At 39.1% G+C, this 20073-nt stretch overlaps 1 protein-coding gene across 6 annotated transcripts in view; it reads right to left on the bottom strand.

Moving 5' to 3' along the window:
* Positions 1-1187: 1187 nt before the first annotated feature.
* Positions 1188-20073, bottom strand: part of GPR63 (G protein-coupled receptor 63) — a 115626-nt gene continuing 96740 nt past the window's right edge. For 3 of the 6 annotated variants that reach the window (XM_064486833.1, XM_064486837.1, XM_064486834.1), the window contains 5 exons: positions 8995-9081; positions 6271-6408; positions 6076-6181; positions 3232-3360; positions 1188-2383 (listed from right to left, as the gene is read on the bottom strand). The gene's annotated coding sequence lies outside the window, so the exon portion shown is untranslated. The remainder of the gene's footprint in view (positions 2384-3231; positions 3361-6075; positions 6182-6270; positions 6409-8994; positions 9082-20073) is intronic. The other 3 variants (XM_064486835.1, XM_064486836.1, XM_064486838.1) reach the window with 3 other exon arrangements.

Below are 20073 nucleotides of genomic sequence, written 5' to 3'. Positions count from 1 at the left end.
AGAGCAAGAGAACAGTCATCTTGAATGGCCTGACCACATAGCAACTGACAGAAAACAGTTACAAACATGCCAGGTATGAAGCAAACTGTATCAATAATCACTTTAAACGTGAATGATCTAAATACACCACTTAAAGGCAAAGACTACAAAGGGGTAAAATCATCTTATAGTCTCAAAAAACCAACTGTCTTTGGAGGCAAACTATCATATTAAAAAAGGCAAAAACTATGATGGATAGACCATGGATATCACCACTCATCTTGAGTGGCAATTTAGTTTTAGTAAGATGGACTTCTCAAGACTTCAAAGATAGACTTCTGATTTCTTTCTACAATAGTTGGATATTCTCACCAGGCTGCGGGCCCTTCACTTCCACCAGCCGATTGAACATAGCTGAGCTCATCCTTAGCTGCCTTTACTTATCTTCCACCACCACTACCCCCAGGTGCCCCCACTCACTTCCAAGACTCATCCTCCACCCCCCCTCCTCCAGCTCAGAGCATCAGTGCAGCAGCAGTGATGCAGCACTGTGGGGACCCCCGCTTTCTGCTCCTTTTCTCCCCTTTTCTCTGCTGGAGTCAAGGAAGGCTTTATTCCTATGATCAGCTTATTTCATAGTTTCATGGAGATTGTTGGATAACTTCAAGTCTCTCTCTGTGTGCTTCATTTCCTCATGTTATTTGCTGTTTAATATTGAGGGCTCATCTTCCATAGAGCTAAAACATGTACCGGGTCTTTTCCACATCTGTAAGGCACATGGGATATGCAAAACAACATGACTCTGAAGACCTGAACCTTCATGATGGAGAGAAAGACAAGATGGTCGGTATAACCAGAGAGAAGCAGGCACACATTTAAAGACAAAGCAAAAATGGCTTGAGTGGTGCAAAGAACTTCTATGGAGAAATGAGATTTCAAAAGATAATGGTGACCAACTGGTGTAAAACTTTAATGTCCCTGTTTACAAGTTAATAAATAGGAGGAATTTGAAAGTGACTTGAGGAAGTTTATGGCGTGAACACAGCTTGGTGAAAATTACTTTGGCGGCTGTGTGCATCCAATTCTAGTGTGGACTGGCTGGATGAAAGTCCGGCAGGAACATCACGGAAGTGTTCTAAACGAAACGTGATGAGTGTCTAGACACTTTGATAGTAGGTAGAGAAAAGAGGCGCAGTCAGAGCGTAGAGTAATTTTTCAGCAAATATTTATTGTGTGTCTGTAATATGCCAGGCTCTCTACTGAGTGCCAGGAATAGAATGTTGGGCAAAAACCACCTTGGTCTCTGCACTTATAAAGCTTAAAAGATAAATAGCATGAAAGAAGGCTTCCCTGAGAAACTCATTTTCTCCAAAGGATATGATGCGGTTAACTAAGAGCAGGTTGAAGGTGGGGGAGAACACATGCAAATAATACTACTTTTCACCAGACTAAGTCTGTAAATATTTGGCTGCAACGCTATCATCTGTGTCCCACTAATTTCGTAGGACCTCATCATTCACTTATCCAGCCAATATTTATTGAACAGTTTGCTCTGTACCCATCGCAGTTCCAGGTGATTCAGAAACAATGGGGAAAAAATTAAATATGGTGAAGGAGAGAGAAAAGTAAACTGACCATTTCGACATGTTGTGACAGTGCTGTATCCTTCCAGGAAAGAAAATGCATTAACAGGAGTAACAGTAGTAACCTCCAATTACAAAATAATAACTATTATTGAAAATTGTCTTTACAGTAGAATGTTAAATTGCACTAAACACGTTCTACAAGAAAATGCAGTGGTGGGGATGCAAAGGATGATCAGAACCTGACATGTTCCTTCCTTGTCATAGCTGGGGCCTGGGCACTGTCATCTCAGGCAGAAAGAGACCCAGGTGGGCTGCAAGTGCCAGCATTTTGTTTCAGCTCTGGGACTCCTACTGCCTTCATTTCAAACACAGAATCAAATCACATAATAAAACACCTTTTCATAAACAGCAGGAGAAAAAGTGAAGGAGGACTAAAAATTAATATAAAGCTGATGCTACCCAAGGCACCAAATTTAAGCTGCTGATCCTCTGAGAGAAGCAGTCATTTTGCCAGCCACGTTCCTTGTCCTGGTGAGTGGACCTGCTCCGTACCCACAAGGCTCATGAAGGACTGCAGGCAGGAGGCAGAAGACGCTCCTGAATCCATCCTCTTGAGCCTCCACAGAGCTCAGGGTGGGAATATTTGCATATTTATGACGATTACTTGGGTATCTTCCATCACCAAAACTGGATATGTAATGTCTCACATTCTACTTATTTAGCAATAACACATTTAAGGTGCCAGCTTCAGGCTTCTCAGGAAACTGTAGTGCTCATGGAATTGTGCCAACAGCCGGAGGAGGTTCTGAAGGGTTTGGCTGAGAAAAGGAAACATCGGAGAGTAATTCAATCCAGCATGAAAGGTCACAGGAGTCAAGGTCTGTTGCCAAAATGCTGCTAGTGAGGGTTAATTAACATCAGTTGAGCAGCCACAAGTGTCTGGCATTTTCCCCAAGACTGCCTTTCTCCGCGCTCCCTCACTGAAAAACCAAAACGTTATGCAGATTCAAGCCAGCAGGGCCAACAGACATCCACCTCTCCGGCCACAATAAAATGGAAAAGGGCTAATGTGATTACAAGGGTACGCCCGTCTCTACTTTCAGGTAGACAAAGGTCAGCTTTGCAGTCATTTATCTAAGACCATTTTCCACTCAGAGAGAAACAAACGAAATACCTAAAATTTATGGAGTTCTAAATATATGCCAGACCCTGAGGTGGTCACTTTTTTATGTTTAATCATTTAGGCTTCATAAGAACCCTGCAAAGTATTATTGGCCTCACTTTGTAGATGAAAGAACCAATGTTTTAAGCACTGGGCAAAGACATCTAACACACATGAATTCTCTACCTCCAAAGCCAACTCCCTTCCCAGCTGCATGTGTCTTGCTGGATCTAAGCAATTCATTATTCGCGGCAGGAAACTTTGCATAAAAACCAAAATATTGTCAATCACTGGAGGCCACTCTGGCCCCCTTGACTGGCTTGGGCTGGGCCACAGCTCTTCCACACATAAAACCTTCAGAATCATTCATTAGTGCTGAGTACTGGTTTAACTCTGATTGGCAGCAGAATCCTTGCCAGTAGGGTTAAGCCTAGAGCATAAAGTGAGCATAAACCCACTGGTATGATGCTGTGGTTCCTGGAAGCAGACACCTGCAGAACTCACTTCTTGATGGGCAATGAGACAAACTTGCGTTGGCTTCTCTTTCCTGCATCTCTCTTGCTCTAAGATTGGTCCTCCTAATGGGACGCATCTTGTAGGGCATGAAGGATTTTCCCTTTTGCCTTTCTGCTTCTGCAAAGACACAATTTCAAAACCCAGCGTTATGATTACACAGACAGTTTGGACGGTGTAATAGATAGTCTTTGAGTTGTGTTTGATTTCTTGGATATACATTTTTTTAAATGCTAAAATATAAGATTTTTTGAAGAAGCACAAAATGCTCAAATAGGAAGGAAAGGCTGAGATATTATGATGTGACCATATATATTCCACAATAATTAGTGTAAATCTATATCGTGAGTCCTAACTTGCAGTTAGTTATCCCTGTTTCAATCTATCCCAAGAACTATATTCTATCTGTTTCTATTTCGTTATAATTTAAATTTTTTTTCTGCTTTCCTCAAGCACATAGATCAACGCTTTGGATTGTAGAGAGACGGCGCAGTCAATAAAACAAGCATGTATTGAACTCCTGCTTTTACTGTTTCATTTTCGCAAAAAATCCCTAGTGATTTCATATCCTACCTATCAAACCTAACTGTTTTCTGCACCCTTTGTCACTGGATGTTAGTCAGGTCAGCCTATCATTTTCCAGGGTTTGAATTTCCTTCATTATTGTATCAAACCAGGGGACTCTCAACTCCAACCGTGCTTCTGAAAGTTCTTTGGCACATCAGGCACGAAGTCAGCATGCAGATGCAAAGTACTACGCCTGCTTTGAAGATGTTGCATTGCACCTGGTCGTGGCTCTGTGAACTGGGGCATTTGTTCACACTGTTTACGGAGCAGACAACAGAATCATGACTCTTATTCTTAAGTTATGGCTGCACAGAGACTCCAAGAGAAATGAAGGCCTGAATGAGGAGAGAAGAAACCTAGGAAAGAGATGGACAGAGGGAAGGAAACAGCTTGACTTCCAGACGGCATAAACATCGACGGCCCCAGGTATCCACAGGCTCGTGGGGGTAAATAACTCCTACTATGTGTGCAACACTGTATGTGTAGGACATCCCAGTGTATATTCTGTGATATGCACAGTTTTGGACACGTTCCTCATAATATGTAATTTAATTCATATAAACTTTTATGTGTTTCCCAGCTGAGGTAGAATGTGTTTAGCTAGGATGAATAACTTTCCCCAGCTTACACGGCTTGAGAATCAAGAGTCAAACCCTGGTCTGTTCAGGTCCAAGGCTCAAGTTCTTGCTACGATCTATTGGTGCTACCTGGTGTCTACTGGGAGAAAATCTGTTGATGCTTCTGCAGTTTCCTTCCTATTTTTCAGATTTAGTCCATTTATATTTTATGTTCAATTGGGTATTTTTCTTTTGTAGTATCAGGTTTTTTTCTCTCTTATCCTTAAACAATCTAATTCACTCTCCCAGCATCAACAATCACTGTAGTCAAATAACTTGCAAATTTTTATCATCCTGATTCCCCTCACAAGTTCTGGAAGTATATTTATAACTGCTTGTCCTGTTCCTTCCCCTGAATATTCCACCGGAATTTCAAATACAACATGTCCTAATATGTATTCATAAAAACTTAGTGTGGAATGGACATTAGAGTTTACTTATAATAAAAAGAGTTTAGAGTTTACTTATAACAAATTCATTTATAGGACTTTTTGTTCTAAGTGCTTCATGTATTAACCCATTTACTTCTGCAAATAAATATATAATGCAGATACTATTATCTCCATTTTACAAATGAGGAAACTGAGGCACACAGAAGTTAAGTAAATGGCCCAAACCACATGGATAGTAAATGGGATAAAAGAATGGGGTCTGCTGGTATTTGAACCTGGGCTATCCAGTTCCAGAGTTTGGGGTCTTCATCACTATGCTCTTCTCCATCTCCTACTTCATAGGTAAGGACACTGTAATCCATGGAGATTAGGTGGTCTGCCCGTGGTCACATAGACGAAGTGGCAGAATCTGGATCTTCACATTTCTGAGCCATTACATTTTCTATTATATTCCATTGTCTCTCCCTCTCTGCTCCCACTATAACCCATGTCTTCTCTGGCTTTCCTAATTCTGTTAGTAACCTCACTGTCTTCTCAGTTACCCCACCTGAAACACTGGTCATCTTTCTCCTACTCTTTTATTTTTCTTAATCCAACTAGTTGCCCAGTCCTACAGATTTAAATTTATACATCCTTCTCATCCAGTCCTAAGTCTCTTTTCTCCACTGCTCCTTCCTCACCTCACCCTCTCATCCACTTTTAGACCTCCTCCTTCCTTCTCCTCATCCCAGAACCAACTATTTTCTGCTCTTTTAAATGATTCTTTTGGCATCTGTGCATCCTCACTTCCAATGACACGTGTCTGCTGCTACTGTTCTCCATGTTGGGTGTTGACTTGATTTCTCACAAGAGAAGAGGAAGATTTAGCTCTCCTTCTTCTCTGCTCCCACCACACACTTTGCAATCTTCATCCTTCAAATACAAACGTATTATAATTTTGATTGGATCAATGTTTATATTTTTATGGCCAAGTAAATGCTTTTATTGATCCAAATAGCATAATATGATGTCTTTCTCTATTGAACAATTTATTTTCACCAGAGTTTCATTGGCCTGATTTTCTATCATGAATTCAACCACGAATTCTCCCCTCTTGTGTCAGCATCTTCTCAATATATTCAAAGAGCTCAGATATCCTTTCAGTTTCATCTTAGTGACATCTCTCACTGGAACTTCAGACGTGCTCCATGAAGACCGTCCCCCACCCCTCACCCCCACCCCAGGCCAGCTGCACCCCCCACATTAAGGTCTCCCTTCACCATCATCCTGATGCTTCACTTCTCACAACTCTTGAGTTGAACCTCTGTTCTCTGGACACCGTGTCTTCTTTCTAGCTATAACTTCTCATTTTGCTGACGCAGCATCCTGAAAAAAGGTAAATTTTTGAGACTTTTAAAAATCACATTTGATTAAGAGTATGTATAGATACTGTTTTTGAGGTTAGAAAACAGTACCTTCTAGTCTCCAGTGTTACTTCTGTCTGTGACATTTTTATTTTTGATCCTCTTTGTAGGAACCTCCCTCTCCTCCTCCTACTGTTTATTTTTCTGTCTCTCTGGGAACTTGTAGGATCTTTCTTTATCTCCAGTATTCTGAAATTTCACAGAGATGTTCTTTAGCATGGGTCTATTTTTATCCATTTTGCTGAGCACTCAATTCAGAGAGCCCTTTCATTGGAAACTTATGTCCTTTAATAGTGATTATATACATATCTTTGTACAGATTATATATTGCATATATAAATAATTAAACTATTATAGATGATTGAAATATATATAATTAAAAATTATTCCCTTCACTTTCTCTGTTTTTTTCTTTTTGAACTTCTTAATATTTTGATGTTAAACTGCCTTGAATATTTCTCTTTTGTTGCTCTGTATTCTGGGAGATTTTCTTAACTTTTACTTCCAGCCACTCTTAGTGGGTTTTTTTTTTTTTCATTTCTATTTTAAATTTTCAGTAATACTTTTTTTTCTCTGTTCCATTTTGCAATCCTGTTTCATGGATGCAATTATTTTTTGTCTCTCAGAGGATATTAACGATTAATTTCTTTGAGGCTTTCTTCTCCCTGCATCGTCTGTTCCTCTAAGTTTTGTCTTGCTCTCTATCTTCCATATCAGAGGTTTTATTTAAATTTGTGATGATCCTGGGGTGTCTGCTTATATTTCAGGATGGCTCACTAAGGCTATTTGAAAGCCATGAATGAATAGATGGGGTTTTCAATGAGGAGTTTGACTAAAAGGTAATCTCAAAGGGGCAGATCAGATTTGAGGAGAAATATCTAACATTAATTTCTATAAAACTTTTCTTCTTGGCTGATCAGATTCCTCAGGGAAAAGCCTGCAATGTCTACTTGGATGGTATAAACCTAGCTACCAGCATAATGGTAAGTGAGAGGGAAAAGAAGGCAAAGGGTGTCAGATTCAGAGTAAATTTTTCACTTAATGCCCCTGTTTTCATACAATAATCTTGCCTTCAAATCTGCTTGGTATTCCCAAGTCCAAAGATCTTGTATTTTACAATCCTTAGACAATAAATCTCTGATCGTCTACTTGGTTAAAAGAGGGGATTGTCTCGGCTTCATGCAATAGAAGAAGAATGAAGAGAGAGGGTGAAGGAAACCAGAGTATGTTGCCCCAAAATAGGCCTCTTTGACATAAAAATTATTTTGACCTGAGGGCAATCAAGAGGCAGAAAACCCAGGAAAAGCTCCCCATTTCCTGCCTAAAGGCAGGATATAAATTTCCTTTTACTAAAGACAGACTCTTAGCCCAGAGATGGCACCAGAGGAATCTGCAAACAAACTTTACTCCTTTAATTTCCTCCCACAAATTTACCTTCCCACAGTTTGATGCCCTTGGAAGCCTAAAACTGCCTTCCTTTGCTATGTCCTCTCTCTACAAAGGTACTGCTCTTTGTTGAAGATGCTGCATAGGCTGGGATTCTAAGCTGCTGTTTTGGATTTCTTTGGGTTTAGGTTTTTCTTGCTGATATGTATAGTTCACATTAATAAACTGTTGTTTTTTCTCTTGTTAATCTGTAGTGTTAAAAATTTCCTGCTGAAAACCTAAGATGGTAGAGGTAAAATTTTGCCCCCACTACAGGACAATCTTCTACCCAAACAAGCTTTCAATTAAATCTTCTGTTTATAGTCTCAAATTCACCTACACTCCCAGAGGCATACAGGGCCACCAATTCCTCACCCATGGAGAATTCTGTAGTGGAACTTGGGTTACTTTTCAGATCCTCACATTTCTCAGGTCTGCTAATTAAGTCTTTGGTCATCCATCTACTTTGCCAGCTTCAAAATTTTTGCTATTGGCCCCTCTCCATTTCCTTTGTTTTTTTAGGTTGAAGAGCTAAAAATCTCTTCACTGTCATTTTAGTGTGGGTTGGGGCAGGGGCTGAAGTTCAATCCTACTTGCATGCTTAACTAAGTATCGGCCTTTATTTCCTCTTGTCTGGTACGTTGCTACAATCTCCTAATTCCTTGATCATGTCACTTCTCTGTTTAGAAATGAAAGAGACTCACAGATAAAGAAAACAAACTTATGGTTACCAAAAGGGAAAGGAGAGGGGAGGGATAAATTAGGAATTTTGGATTTGCAGATACTAACTACTCTATAAAAAAAAGATAAACAACAAGATCTACTGTATAGCACAGGGAACTATATTCAATATCTTGTAATAGCCTATAATGAAAAAGATATGGAAAAGATGATACATACACGTAACTGAATCACTATGCTGTACACCAGAAACTAACACAACATTGTAAATCAACTATATGTCAATTAAAAAAGAGAGGAAAAAAGAAAGCTTTTCTGTTAACGAAAGAACTATTTCCCATTGACTAGAGCAGTTGTTCTCAACCTGTTTACTGTCCCCAACACTATTCAATGAACAATTTCCATCAGAACTACCTCTCAGCACAACGATTCATTTGACTACAATTCCTGAGGATGCGAAACTCCATATAGCATTACCCTACAATTACGACGTATTACCTATGACTCCCAGTGACCCTCGCACCAGCCAGAATTGGCTATCTTTTTATGCCCTTAGTTTGACAAGTATTTTCTTCTCTCTGTAGCTTTGCTGATGCCTTTTCTGACAAGTGCAATGCCCATTTCAAGAATACCAATCCTTTTGAGCTTCTAATGCCCAGGTCAACGTACCTTCTGAGTGAAGCATTTCCTCATCCTTCAGCACCTTACAGCTGTGTACTTCACTCGTACCACTTTGCACATCTCATCTGGTTTTTACTAAATGAAATGGATTATTTGTATCATTATTTTTCTTCCTTTAGATAAGGACTTTTGTCTTATTCTCATACCTTTGCCAATGCAATAAACACATGGGTTCATTTAACTGAATTAAAACCACCCAAACCATCACATATAAGGATATATAATAATTTCTGAAGCCTTAAAATATTTTCCCTAACTCTTTAATTTAAGTATTTATTTGAAAAAGCAACAAGATTTGAAACAAAAAATGAACTCCATTCACATCTTCATCTCTACTGGTTTAACTGATTCAGAGTAATCACATAATTCTAAGCATAGTCTGCAAGTTATATATCTATGAGGGGAAAAAATCATTTCCAAAAGTGTAATTTTTACCATAAAATATGTTGATCAAAATTTCTGTGCAGTTTACTGTTGAGAAACTGCATATGACTCGCTAAATCAATTTACTCAGATAAGAGAACATCGCTGGCTTGAGGGGATTGTGGGTGTTATTACAGTAACTTCAGAAAGATAGTCAAGTACCTTCCATGAGCCATTTTTAAAACCTACCTCTGCACTGAAAATACTGTGTGTCAGTGGGAAGAGAAGGCAATTGACAGTTGCACATGCTGCAGTGGAAATATCTACAGAGTGCTGTCAAAATAAATCCAGTTTTAAACTCAACACCTCCCCCCATTCTTATTTTCACAGCCATATTTTGATAACATTTCTGATTACTATTAGTCATTCCATATTATCCCATGTAATAGAAATAGCTCCTATTAGTTGAGCATTTATTTTGTGCTAAGTACTTTATATACATTTTTTATTTAATAATTACAAAATCTCTTTAGGTATTATTATTCCCATTTTTACAAATATATAAAAGAAGTCTTAAAAGGGAGTGAAGTAAGTTATCAAAAAGCAGATAACTAGTCCTCTTTTTCTTAATGATTTTACTTTGGTGTTATTTTCACATGCTGGTTATTAGTTTGCCCATGTAACTTTGCTACAAAGTTTTTATATTTTAGCTTTCATCCAAGAGTCAGTGGAAAAGGAAAGATGCGTAAAGTTCTGTTTGTTATCTGGAGTGAACAGTTAACAGAAAAATTACCTGCACAGTCTCCAAAGTGTATATCCTTTGTACAACATGTGTGTGTTTAATTCTGCTTGTCATCTGCATGCATATACCCAGGAGAGATGGAAACTGGGTTCCTCAGAGCTGTCTTTCGTCCTTTCTTGCACTCGCTGAGAAAGGTCACTGCGTCTCACGCTGCCTTCTATCCAGCGGTACAGCCCTATTAGCCACTGGGGTTTTCATCACCTCATCAGTCTGTCTAAACTCTCTGTTTCTACCTGACGCTTTTTAGGATGTTATAATGGGGATCATATTTTGCTTTAAGATTAAAGCTAAAGGACCCAAACTGTTGTCATTGGTTATGTCCCCAGCAACTCTGCTACACAGTTTTAAACGCTCTCCTACTTCATGTTAACCACGATCCTCGTAGACAAAGTTTGAGCCCCTTCCCTTATACCTCACCATCTTTTCAGCAACATAATTGAGATTATATTCATGATCAACAGCTCAGCACCAAGTAAATGGCAAACATAACAAAGAACGTGCATTCACTAAATGGTTTCTTGAACTCCTGTTATTCACAATGGGATAAGTACTGAACTGATACATAAATGAATACGATGAGCATTAATATACTGTAAATATGCAGAGAATCCTGATAGTCCCTGAAGTATACACAACACATGCAATCAATCATCTAAGTCCCAAATGTGGCCTGAAACAAATATAATGCTTTTTGGTTGGCTATAGCTTTCTTCCTGCTCTCTTCATCATCAGCCTCCAATAAATTTATCTCCAGCAATCAGAGACATCAAAATGTGATAACTATAATTCTGCATTAAAGCTGCAAAGATTCATTTTAAAAATATCTAAGGCAGAATCTATGTGCTTGAAGTCCTAGGGAAAGATTGCAGATGTCAAGATAAGATTAGGAAGGAATCTTGAATTTTGTCCCTTTTCATCAAACTTCCTTGCTTCTTCCCTGCCACCTACTATCTCCATCTCCTCCACCCTCACACCCACATTGCTACAGACTGGCAGTGTGCCCCCTCCAAATTCATATATTAGAATCTAATCCCAGCATGATGGCATTTGAAGGTGGGGCCTTTGGAGAGGTGATTATGCCATGAGGGTGGAGGTCGTTATAAAAGAGACCCGAGAAAGCTCCCATGTCCATCCTTCCCCCATGTGGGGCACAGTGAGAAGACCACTTTCTATCAGCCAGGAAGCATGTACTCATTAGACACTGAATCTGCCTGTGGCTTGATCTTGGACTTCCCAGCCTCCAGAATTGTGAGAAATAGATTTCTGTAGTTTATAAAGCACCCAGTCTATGATATTCTGTTATAGCAGCCCAAATGACTAAGACACACCTTCAAAGGCAACTTTGATGGGAAAAAAATGTTCACTGTAAGGCAATCTGAGAGAGAAAAAAAGGGTGGCTTTATTCCTTTGCCTTAACAATGGTTCTCAAGCACTGGTGTCCAACAAAATTGCCTAGGTGCTTTCTAAAAATGCAGTTCCAGATCTCCATCCCCCGGAAGTGCAGTGTATCTGGTAAGACCAGGGATATGTATTTAATAATCATTCCCTAGGAGAGGCTAATGCAGTTCTGGGAAAGACCACATTTTTAGAAATTCTGTTTTAGAAAAAGGGCAAGTGGCTTTTTAAAAAAATAAATTTATTAATAAAGTCCCAGGAATTATAGCCAACTATATCCCACCTAGACCCCCTAGTTGTATCTGCCTCCTACAGAGTCCACTGCGTGGATTCACGACGGAGTAAATGTAGACATCAGGCTGTCTCCGCCAAGAGGTGTTGGTTATGATGAGACTGGGAGACCCAGGGAAAGACTAGGAGAGGAATTTCACAGACTCGGTTGGAGAATGTTTGTCTGGGAATCCTGCGATGCAGCAAGCCCTGTAAATTTGCATCCAAAGTGCGAGTAATCACTTCAATTATTCAAACAGTTTGTCTCTTTTTCCAACTATTTCCAGTGACTGGCATCTACATTTACAGCTTTCATGGCACAGACCAGGCCAGAGCAAAGTACTCATCTTGCTCGACAAAACAGCTTAGGAGAGCTCACATATAAGGCTGTTCATAGCTGTTGTCAACCCGAGACTCCATTTCCATTTTTTCCTTCAGTCTCTAGGCTCATTGACTGGATCTGTATCCCTAGTTTGCATGGATGGCTCAGCTTTGCAGGTTTCACGAGGGAATAGCACGAGAATAAAAATAGAAAGGTCTGAGCTGCCTAATGGGAGCCTGGATCTCACAGGACATTGCATTAGTCTGGGGGTCGACTTGCCATGCTGCACATTTTCTCACTCTGCACGGCTTGCAAACTGTCCTCCCAGCCCCAGTTGGTGGCGCCGCACTGAGAAGGAAGGTAAGTACATCTGACTCATACGAGGAAAATGTGTCAAGCAAGGGGTAAAGAAAGGAGGTCTCTAATTTTGATGGGCTTTATAAATATATCCTCGGAAGTACAAAGTTTGGAGGTTTGGGTAGGAAATAACATAAAGAAAAATGGACTAAAGCTTACTTCCAAGGCTCTTTTAGAGAAATAATCAAGTCGGTGTTTTCCTGCTGTGTTTTCTCAAAGTGCCCACATGCAGTGAGTCACTTATAGGAGAGCTTGGAATGAATCCTCTGAGGCCATTAGTGCCAGAATGCACTTCAGTAAGTGCCCTGCTCAGATTGCAGAGGTGCACTTAGGTGGAGCAGGGTTGCAGCTGCTCCCTCTGGTTATCTTTTTGAGAGCTCAACCCCAGGACTTCAACCATGGTCTTTTGCCCCCAGAGCTGTGCGCTTTCTTGTGGACAAAGCTGCCTCTCCATCCAGGCTTCACAGATGCCCCACTTTCTACTCTTCTCTCCTCCCACCCCAAGTTCCAGTCCTCTGGGGCAAGCACTCCAGCCGGGGAACGTGCACGACCCTCTCAAACGTCCACTGTGCTGCTCCTCCGACTAATTTTCATCTCACTTCTACATCTGCTGAAATATGTCAAATCTGTGTCATTTACCTTTCCATTACTTGTCCAAAACCCTTCCATAAGTCCCCAGCCATCTCCACTTCTTCTGTGCCCCTATGGCACTTGGCTTAAGTAACTGCACTTGGCCAGTGGATAAAGGTCCATGTCTCTCCCAGCACAGTGTGGATGTGGGTTATTACTTCTGTTCTTGTTCTCTTCCAGGTAGGTAAGAACTCCAGCTCTCACTGGGCTCAAGAAGTGTCAGGAGGGCTGAGGTCCATTTCGGAGGTTCTAAAGAAGCACACATCTTCTTGCTTTTTTCAGTTTCTAGAGTCCACCCACATTCCTTGGCTCGTGGCCATATTCCTCCATCTTCAAAAGGCAGCAATGTCAAATCTCTCTTTCACCCTTCTTCCATAGTCACCTCTCTCTCTGACCATGTATTTACATTGGGCCCTTCTGGCTAATTGGGAATACTCTCCCTATCTCGAGGAGTTTATTCTTAATTCCATCTGCAAAATCTCTTTTGCCATAGAAGGTAACATATTCCTACATTCTGGGGATTCAGACATGGATTTCTTGAGTGGGGATGGGGGCATTATTTTGCCTGCCACACCAGTTCTTCAGGCAAATATGTCCAGGGGGACTTTCCTCTAAATACTGAAGTCAGTAAACATTTACGTGAGCCCCGACTTGAGCCCTACATGTCTGGTGCTGGGCAAAATGTACTTCCCACATCATCCATTCAGTTCCCAAGCAGGAAGTGGATAATGACACTGAAAGGAAGCTGGTAGGTTAAGTAATTGCCCCCAAGTCACCTAGGCAGAACAGAGTCACACACTGGCCTGGTTGTTGCCATCATGTTCTGACCCTTCAAATGCACTAAAATTCACTAGACAACATACCCTGGATTTGAGTAGAGAGAAGGAAAACTTGTGTTTCCATTCATGCAATAGCCACCGTTTTCTCTGCTTTTCTCCCCTCCCTGCCCCCATTCAGATTTGATGATCAATTTTTGATGGCTTCCCCTTTCTTAAGTTCTCATGTACAAATTCACCCTCCTTCTGTGGGAGACATAACAAAGTCCCCGTAGCTATTGTAGTTACATCATAAACAGAATGGATGGAATGAACGAGGATCAAAAATGAAAAGTGAATCAAGAGGGCACTGAGGTCAAGACCTATGGATTTTATAAGACCACTGGCCCAAGGGGCACGGTGTGGGTCACTGACATGATCCAAGCCTAGAGGGTCAGTTTCTTCCATCACATTACCTCCACCCTTCACAGACACCAGACCTACGTCCCAATAGGCCTCACTTTAGAATAAGAGAAATTGATTTTAGCCCATGCATTGAGGTTGCCACATTATTCGTAATTCTTTCCATTTGGCATCCAGAGATACGTGCTAAGGTCTAAGTCTCTCCCACCCACCTCCTCTCTCACTCCTTCTCCAAATCTACTTTTGCTGGGTGGGACAAGACTCACCACCAGGTGCTCTCAAGAGGTCAGGATCTGTTCTAGTCAGTTTGGGCTGCTATAACAGAAAACCTTGGAGTAGGTGGCTTATAAACAACACAGATTTATTTCTCATGGTTCTAGAGGCTGAAACTCAGGTGCCAGCATGGCCAGGTTCTGGTGAGGGTCCTCTTCCTGGTTCTACACTGCTGTCTTCTCCCTGTATCCTCACATGGTGAGGAGAGAGCTATGGAGCTCTCTGGGATCTCTTCTGAAAGGGCACAAATCCCATTCATGAGGGCTCCATCCTCATGACATAATTACCTCCCAAAGGCCCCATTTCCTAATGCCACTACACTGGGGGGTTAGGATTTCAACATATGAATTTGGGAGCTCGCAAACATTCAGACCATCACAGGGTCATTTGTCTTTGCCCTCCTCATCATCAGTCTTCCTCATTCAGCAGCCCATCCACTCTCTCCAGTCAGCTCCTCTTGCCTGGGCATGGATGTTGCCTTCTACTTTGGGGTCACACAAAAGGCTTTTAACAATTTTTTGACACCAAGGTCATAGAATCCTAACTGTGACTACTTTCAAGTACCAAAGGATTATTTAATAATCATTAATAGAAAGATTTAAGGTTTCACTGAGGGGAATTTTTGCTGGAGGTAATAAGCACTTTTGTTGTTCCCCGTGGTTTGCCACACAAGCATTCACTCACTTGAAAAATATTTGTATTTCTTTCTCTTTGTTGTATTCTATAGTGCCCCACAATATAATATCCTTATTTAAGGTGACTACTTAAAACCAGCCCTCAGTTGAGTTAAGTGTGTGGGTAAAGACTGGTGAATGACTATAGGAAAAGGACCAGCCTTTGTTATTAGCTGGAATGCTGAAGTTTAGCCCAGTGCACTGGCTAACTTGCCATGGAAAATATGCAGTGGTCAGAACATTGTATGTGCTTACTGAATAGTAAATGATTTGTGCCATCCTTTTTTTTTTTTACTTTACTGTAACAGATACTAATTTAATCTGAAAAACCCTGGAGAAGGACGTTGAGGATAGTTAATGTTTGGAAAGGTACATGCTTTGTAACTAGGCTACCAAAGTAAGATTAATTAGCCATTACAGAAGAGTAAGATGAACAAATTTATGGGAGTCATAAAAATACATCCATCTTTTGCCATTTAACCATTTCATAAACTCTCAAAGACTTCATTAAGTTTCCATGATTAGAAGTGAAAGAAATACAAATAATATTTTTTTCAAATACCATAGATTTTCCAGATGCATTCAAGCAGTAACATGTGTTTAAAGTAAACAGAGCTGAAGAATTAAATAATGCATTTTTGGTCAACAGCATCATTAGATCACTTAGATACTGATGACAATGAGTCTTATTAGCTCATAAAACAGGCAGTAGTTAGTTAGCATCATTAACTTACTAACTGTCCTTGGATTCATATTCCAGTTCTAATACTCATGGTTCCTTGATTAACCAATGTCCCAAAAGAGATTTTTCTATGTCAAAATTATTCAGACTTTTGAGTCTTATAAGTAACAAAAGTAATAACCTTTTGTTAGTTAATCTCTTAGAAGATTTCAGAAAATTGTATTACAAAAAATTTGAAAGTAAAACAAAAACACCGAGAGTATTTATTGCTCAAAAAAAAAAAAAACTATTAATATTTTGATGTCTTGCTTTTGAGGCTTTTTTTTTCCTATGCAGTTGTGCACAGACGTAGTCCTAATAACCATACATATAGATAGATAACCAGACCTTCTATTTATGCCAAAAGCAGTTTCCCATATGTCTTACCTTCATAATCAACCTTTTTAAGTTGTATTGTATTCCAACAAAAGGTTATAAAATACTATACTTAATTCATTTTCTGATTTTCCCCATTACAAGACAGTAAAGTGGTTAGGAACACATCTTTGATATCAAACAGTGTTTCTGTAGTAATCGCCTGCCTGTTCTTAAACATGCCACTGACTCTTTCTCCAGAATCTCACACAGAGAGACACATAGTAAGCTCTCCATCAATGTTCATTAAACAAATGAATGAATCTCTGCTAGGAACTCAACAGGGTTGACCTCAAATCTGTATGTTGAAATCCTAACCCCCAGTATTTCAGAATGTGACTGTACTTGAAGACAGGATCTTAAAAGAGATAATTAAGATTAAATGAGATTACTGCAGTGGGTCCTAATGCAATATGACTGATGTACTTATAAGAAGAGACTAGGACACAAACACAGGGGGAATTCTGCCAGCAGCCTGCTTTCAGACTTGAAGGGCAACTCTTCCCTGGGTCTCCAGCCTGCTGGCCTATCCTGCAGCTTTTGGATTTGCCAAGCCTCCACAATCACATGAGCCAATTTCCAAAAATAAATCTTGATAGACAGGTAGATAGATAGATAGACAGACAGAAACAGAGAGAGAGATACAGATATAGATACAGATCTTATATATATAAAATACTAGAACTTCACCAAGTAAAAATGCCCCAAACCAATAGATAATTCAATTAAAAATATATAGTTAGAAAAGTCATCAATAAGGATCAATCTCATTAATGCAAATAAATGCAAATCAAAATAAAAAAGTATAATGTTTTATATATATGTACACACACACACACACACACACATCCTATTGGTTCTGGAGAACCATGACTAATAACCTCTCCAATCCTTAGTTCCCTTACCTACAAAAGGAGAATAACATCGTGCCTACCTGGCACACACTAGGGATAACACTTGCAAGGTTCTTACCACAGAGCCCAAATCCCAGTGCATGATGGTCATAATTATAAATACTACTGCAATGGACAAGTTCATCCATTTAAATTTGTCCAAAATTTATACTAGTTTTCCTTGATAAGTTCCTGGTCATGATTGTATTTTTAGTTATTTTTTGAAATGAAGAGAAAAATGTTTTGGATGGATCACACCAATGGATCACACCACGTACAATATTATTGCATGTTTGCCAAAACAGAGGCACTGTTTAGGTCAGTCCTAGTTCCTGCTTTTTGAAAGATATACAGTTCAGTCTTTTTTTTTTTTTTTTCTTCCTCTCTCACTGGTCTGCAAACTTGCATACCAAAAAAAAATTATGTAAATTTCATTTTTTCTGAAACTTTATTATTTTTAGCTTCTAGGCCTCCAAGTAGTAGAAATTTAATCTCAGTCAGTTTCCCGGGAGTTGCATCCCTGTTCTGATGGGGTGTGGAGTGAGAGGAGTGAGAGGGAGGCATTGGGTAGGATCAGCCAGTCCTCGATATAATCATCTCTCCATATTGGGATTTGGCAGAAAAGATTTATTCAAGGCTGATCTTTAATCAAATCCATCCATTTCACTGCTATAATCCTTCCTCATTCCCATTTGCAAGTTGCCTAAGATAATATCAAAATAAAAATTTTATCAAGAACAAGCTTATTCAATAACAGGCTACCTCGCTAGAACAGGAAAAAAGAAAACCATCTAAGGCATTATGAAAATAATTTTCTCTCTTTGAATGGCTGAGAATTGATACCATGAATAAAGATGTGGGGAGGGGGAGTCATACAACACAAGAATTGGTCCATGGATTGCATTTATAACACTGTAATTTTCACTAAAGCAAAATATTTTGAAAAAAATATGAAATCCTATGAGAACACAGTATGAAACTGTCAGTTGTAACAAAGATTTTAAGTACCTAGTGCTGTTGAATGAAACCATATGATCTGAATTTCTTTTGCAATCAATGAACTATTTAGAGTATATTCACCTGCCTTGTATAGCACTTTGACAGCAAGTTTCTGTAATTAATTTGTTTTAACTAGGAAGAGTAATGGGCTGTCATTTATTTTGCTTTTTAAATTATTCTCAAATCATTCTGTACTGACAGTGTTTTCAGGGGTTCTCAAAGCGAATTCCTACTATGACACAATGAAAGGAAAGATCATTTATTTTCAGACCACAGTTAACTGGCATATTTAGGCACCTTTAGTAAGGGGGATGTGAAAGCTCAGGAGACTGAAAGAGTTCACAATTTTTTTCACTGTGATACTTTAATCCATAGATGTTACTTCCAAAATTTGATGGCTAATTTACTGTTAGTTGTAAGCTAGGTAGGGATATGTGTTTCTTCAACTTTGGAAGTTGATTTTCTTATGTCCTACTCCCTTTAATCAATGTTCACAATCTAGCTAAATACTAATATTTAAAGTAATGCAATCTGGCCTTCTAATTAGTTTACAGCATTCTCTTAATCCACCTGAAAATTAAAACAGAAATGGTTCACAATGACTCAAAATACTGTCTTTAATAATCAGCAGTGTGTGTACGAAGATGCTACCCACGACAGAGCAAAGGTGGCCTCTTAGTGTAACTAGTCTTCTTATAAGAAAATTAATTCTTACAATAACAAGAAATAGCTTTCCTGGCATTCTGCATGGTAAAGTAGGAAGAACATGAAATCTGGATTCCAAGATCCTGGAGTTGACCCCTGCCAAACTTCTGGAGCCACTTAGTTAATATGGCAATAAAGGAACTGGTATAGGGAAAGCACCTAAAAGAGAACCTGCTGTTTTAAAAGTCCCTTCCTGGACCATAATACAGGCGAACAACCAGGATAGAGGCAGTGGAACATCAAGATTAAAAGTATGGACTCTAGGATCTGATGGTCCTTAATCAGATCCTATCCTCTGAACTCAGACAGTCAACTAATCTCTCTCTGCTTCAGTCTTTTTATCAACCACGAGATAAGAATAATAATAGTACATCCCTCATAGAGCTGTTGTGAGGACTTAACGAGTTAGTTCAAGAGAGGCTCTGAGGACAGTGTGGGCAGGACACTAGGAATCAAAGGAATACTCACTAAGATTATATAATTGGAAACATAAAAGTGTAGAGAGAAAAATAAACTAGGACTTATTTTCCTAAATTTCTTCCAAGTATATTTTCTGTACATTCTGACATTCAATGAAATTGTCATCATTTTATAGATAGATAGATTTGCTTCTTGATTGTTTTAAACTTTAATCATGAGCATTTCTTCAATTTGTTAAATTTTATTGAAAATTGGTGTTAATTGATACATAATATTCCACCATGCCCTAGTTAATTCACCAATTTCCCTCACTGGAATGTTGAGATGTTAGCCCATTTTTTGGCTAATATAAATTACACTAAAAGAAACATTTTTGTGCTTAAATACTTGTCTATATTATCCTTATTTACTTGGCCTATATTTCAAAAACCAAAGTTTTTTCATCAAAATACAGTAAGATCTTGATTAAAATATTTTCTAGAAATTCTGGTTTTTTTAACCTCTGGTGGAAAAAAGTAACTCATCATTATTTTAAATTTCAATTATTTGACAACAAAGAGAATTGGACAATTTTTAAGCTACTTATTTATACTTTAAATTTATTCTGTTAATTGTCTATGTATTTTGCCTAATTTCCTATAGAAAATTTTCTTTTTCTGTTCTCCTTTGCCCAGTGAGCACCATTGTTAG

The sequence above is a fragment of the Camelus dromedarius genome, chromosome 6 (assembly GCF_036321535.1).
Source record: "Camelus dromedarius isolate mCamDro1 chromosome 6, mCamDro1.pat, whole genome shotgun sequence".
Classification (NCBI taxonomy): Eukaryota; Metazoa; Chordata; class Mammalia; order Artiodactyla; family Camelidae; genus Camelus; species Camelus dromedarius.
This window is presented reverse-complemented; position numbering and strand designations above follow the sequence as displayed.